The following is a 5,254-nucleotide window of genomic DNA, read 5'->3' as shown; positions in this document are numbered from 1 at the left end:
TGCTTGAATATGTTCTTTTGTTACAGTGATAACAAATTATCATTCAAAACCCTTTTAAAGATTATTTTGTGGATAGTTTATGCTGTAAATGGTAATTCTGAAAGCTTGGTCCATGGTAACTGGCTCTGAACTTTTGGCCTGAAAGGGTCTGAAGATGAGTCAATACTAGTATAATACATGCATTTAAGATGAGAAGGCAGTGTTGGCAATTAGCATGCTTGTAGAGTAATGTTCTGTGTAATGCGTTGCGATATACAGTTAGACTTTATAGTTTTCTTAGAGATGTGTACTTCATATTATAATTATTGAAAAAAGCGTCTGATTTCTGGAGTGATAATAGGCTTTCAGGCTATTTAGATGCTGGCCGACTACAGCTGCATATGGAAAATGGAAATTCATGATGTTACGCCATATGAACTTGTACCAGCGTGCGTTTGAGATTGCCAGGAAATTTACAAGAAGGGGTGTAAGAGAAAATTTGGCAGGTCATCCAGAGGAACTGACAATAAAACCTTTCCACTGTACCATAAAACAATACAGACAATTTTCTGTGAAATGAAAATTAACTTTTTTTGGATGTATTTGAGACTGTACAGCCATAGCTTTGCAAAAATTAGAAGAAAATGCTGAAATGGTGATGTTTTGCCTATATATGAAAGTGCCTGAAGTAGATTTTTATGTACAAAAACAATCTGAGGTTCACAGAAGTCTTGGGCAGAGTTTACAGCACATACTTCCTGTTCTTCATTCTCTTACTTGTCTTTCACCTGCTGTCTAGCTTGGCATAGCACAGTCACTGTAGCCTGGGGTATTGAGCATGTGTCCTTGATGTTCATCCAAAAAAAAAAAAAATCAACCCTAGAAATATCTTGGAATCCAGTAAATGTAGAAAAGAAGTAGAAATGGAGAGGTGGGAATGTTTACTTCCAAACTGGTGTGTGAGAGGAAATCAGAACTCAGATTTCTGTACCGAATAAATTTGTATGAATTTGTACTTTGTGCAAAACTTAAGGGTTTTTTTAATTTTAATTTTTGTGGTGAAGAAACAGAAGATAGCACTCCTCTGTTCAGGTTGCTTCATTGGTTTGAGGTAGCAGTGTAGTAGCTCTCACTGAAAAATTTTGTAATATTATAGAGATGGTTAGAGAGTGGTCAAAGGTGAATGATACTGCGACTGTCAAGCAGCACTTTAAATCCAAACATCTGTGTTCCTGGAAAAAGTTGAAAACTGAAATGAATTATAACTATTAGTATTTATCTATTGACCATTTATCTTAATATTTAAATTTGTACTTTTGCACTTCAGTATAACCTGTAAGGATGGCCCTCCCCCAGCAAGCTCTCTTCTTACTGTGTAACATCTTTATGTTACTTCACAAGCAAGAATCAGTCACTTAATATCAGAAGTTACATGTGACTCCAGTGAAGTTCAAATATCAAATTTCATTCAGTCTGGATCTTTTATGTTTACTCGTTACTTGCAGATACTAACCATTGGTCTCATATTATTATTTAATTTTAATAACTTAGTTTTTCATCTGCTTTTTAATCCAGCTATTTTAAAAAGAAATGTAAACAGAAGTTAGTATTCAAAATTCCCTTTTCATTTTTAGGAGAGCACAACTTTTCAAACTCTCAGACATGTTTATTCTTTGGGAACCTTGTGAACAGATCTTTCAAGCACTATTAACTGAGCAGAAAATAAAAATTTTGACAGTACCAGGCAGGGGTCATAACAAAATCTGTAACAGATCCAGTGGCATGGAATTTTCAAAGTGATCTTTGATTAAGAGGTTAATAGGATTTATGAACCGTACTTTCTTAAATTCTTGTAACAATTCCCATCGTAATTACCACAGATGTATCACAAAAGGTTCAGGAGTTGATTTAGTTTGTGTGAGTATCCAAAAGTTCACAAGCTTATCCAGGGCATACATGCATCTTTTAAAATGGCAGATTTGGATTACAGTGTTAACGGATCTAGAGATTTCTGGCACTTCTAGTTTGGGTCAATATTTCTGTCTCCCCCACCTCCTGCCTGGGGTTTTAAAGTACAAAGGAGGGTATGTTTAGACAAAAAAACCCAAAACAAAACAAGAAAACCAAAACCCACAGCAAAACCTAACAAAATCAAAACATTCAGAATACCCCCAAAAATCTTCAGAATTCTAAATAAAAGGAATTCAGATTTCTCTGTAAGAGGAAATTCTACATTGTCATGCACAGACAACTCTCCTTTATTCTGATGGATAATACAGCATTTGTGCGTAGATAGATATAAAATACATTACAGTTTAATTCTACCGTTTTCTGTGTCCAGTGCTTTAACAATGGGGAGTGCTTTATATTCTTGTGTGATTTACCTCCATGCAGCCATAGTCCTACGTGGATGTAAGATGTAGTTCCAGGCAAAATATTTATATTCTGGCTTCTTAATGGAAATATGTAAATGCTAGGTAACAGATTGTTGTGCAGAAGTCCTGCCTCCTCTAAAGCGTCAGACTGCAGCACTTCATAAAATGCAAACAGATGAAGTAGACACTGTAAATTGATTGGCTTTGGTGTGCTTCAGGGGAGGGAGGGGGAAGATTCCTTACTGATGGGGAAAAAAATTAACTTGTATTCAGAGAAGCTTCTCTGTATTGATCAGTGTCTTGTTATACTGTGATAGAAGTGAATGGTTTGAACTGGGGATGGTAGATCAATGCAGCCAGCCAGGCCTCTGCTAAATAGCTTTCATAAATGATGCTGGATAAATGACTTTGAATCTCTGTAAATGATTCCTTTCATAGCCAGACTATCAGGAAAATATACTTTTACATTCTCAGATGTGTTTTAAAGACATAAAAGCTAAGGGTATAAAAAAATTAAGATTAAAAATCCATGCTACTCTTGGCCATGATGTCTACATTTGCTAAGAAAAAGTAGATGGTCTTCATGTGCTTTTCCTATGTTTTCTCCATCAGCTACTTGCAGTAAGGATGCTTCAGTGCTCAGAACTTTAATTCTTCCTGTCAGGAGCTACTTCAAAACACTTATGTAGTACATCGAACAACTTGAGTGTATTGATCACATTTTGGAATATTGTACCTTAAAAAGGTGTAGCTGTTTTTCCTGTGGACATTAGAAGATGTTCAAATGTGACAGTAGTCTCATTTAAGTACCTCAGGAAAAAAATTAGTGCCTGTGGAAATAAGGAAGAGGGTGCTGCTCAGACGCGGCTGGGAGGTGTTACTAGAGCTCAGGGAAAGGACATGCAGAATAAAGGTAGAAAAATCCCCGTTTTCTGAAACTGTAGGGTAAACTGCAGATTCTGGAGACTTGTGGAAACTAGCTGGAAATGAACACAAAAGGAACAAACATCTATTATTTAATTTTCAATGCAAACCACTAAAGGATCACCCATCCCTAAGTGAATAACTATCTGTTCTGCAACAATGGTTTTCTGTAACATTTATATCTTGCTCAAGGCTACTCAGGAGAGGTTTATAAATTGTTGAAATCACTTTATAGCATATTTAGAGCTCATTTCACAGCAGTTTAAGGGGCTGCAATGAAGTTAATAGCCTTCTGCATTTCTTAAGTGTTTGTGATTTAAAAAATGATATAACATTTATAACACTTTAGAGTTATTTCAAAAAATAACATGGTAAATCCAATCATTCTATAATCAGTACATGATAAAAATCCCAGTGCTGTGAAGGCCTATTTTTAAGTATTTTTCATCATGCTGTCCAATGTTTCATATATTTGGCAGGGTGATTCATGCAAAATAACCACACAAGAAATACAACAGACCAAAATGTTTATCAGGCCTAAAATCCTGATCAGGGGAGAAAGAACTTTACAGACTTGTGGCAGTAACCCTTCTCTTTTGCTAAGCTGATAGGTTGGAAGAGATTATAGATTATTTTGTCTCCTCAGCTGCCTAAAAGCAAGAGCAATTAACCTGAAGAGACTGCTCCTTGCTCTGTACCCATGTTTAATATAACTTGTTATAACTTCCTGTATTGAACTATCAGAACCATTTAGAAATGAGAAGTGCTGAACACTACAGTAATCAAGTTACGTATAAAACAGTCACACAATAGGAGGATACGGAAATAAAGTTGGTTTAGATTCTTCTTCACATAATTTAGTTGCAGATTCCCATTGGTAAAACTGAGAGGAAAATATCATTTACTGATGTAAAACGTTTTTACTGAAGAAGCAGCAGTTGCATCCGTGATGATGATATTTATGTACTATCAAGTATTAACTGTTATCCATTTACCCAATTGTCAATGACATGATCACTGCATGTAAGTGACGACCTCAATAACAGGAATGTTAGCAAACCAATCCTCTCCTCTTTTTTTGTCATCCAGGAACAAACCAAGTCCAGGAGCCTGTAAGTTCAGTGATGCTACAGAAGATCCTATTGGGTTTTTATTGATTGGGCTAATCAGTTTTTACCTTGCTTGACCTATCTGTGCTTAAAAGCCATTCCTAGTTCAGATATACTGAGATCTGGCTGGTTGCCACAGATTCTCAATTCAAGACCTCAGGTACCTTAATTTCTTGTTAAAGGAACTGTATCTGTGACGTTTTCCTTAATTACAAAGTCAGTCAATGCAGTTATGTATTTTTCCTAACCACCATGAGGTGCGTGGAGGTAAAGGATATAGAGACCCTTTTAATAATAAGATCCAATGGCATAATGCCAACCAGAATGTCTGCTGGGTCTCTTCAGTCACCTTGAAAATTTAAGAGCTGCTGATTTCTGGATTGTGATTACTGTTGATTCACTTTTTCCTACTATGTATATGTGTATGCATTCTTTGTCTTGATGACAGGCATTAGTGGTTTTTTGTTAAGTATTTTTAATTCTATAATACAGTCTTTTACTCTTATATCTAACAAAGGCTATGAATTTTCTGCATTCTCAGTACTACTTATTCATTAATCCTCAAGGACCGAATTTGGAACTACACAGTAGAAACCTTATAGAATCATAGAATCATTAAGGTTGGAAAAGACCTCTAAGATCGTCAAGTCCAACCGTCAATCCAACACCACCATGCCCACTAAACCATGTCCCTAAGCACCTCATCTGCATGTCTTTTAAATACTTCCAGGGATGGTGACTCAACCACTTCCCTGGCCAGCCTGTTCCAATGTTTAACCACTCTTTCAGTAAAGACATTTTTCCTCATGTCCAATCTAAACCTCCCCTGGCGCAACTTGAGGCCGTTTCCTCTCGTCCTTTCGCCAG

Source organism: Pygoscelis adeliae, unplaced genomic scaffold, assembly GCF_000699105.1.
Source record: "Pygoscelis adeliae isolate BGI_AS28 unplaced genomic scaffold, ASM69910v1 Scaffold42, whole genome shotgun sequence".
NCBI classification, from domain to species: Eukaryota; Metazoa; Chordata; class Aves; order Sphenisciformes; family Spheniscidae; genus Pygoscelis; species Pygoscelis adeliae.
Note: the sequence above shows the minus strand (reverse complement) of the source record.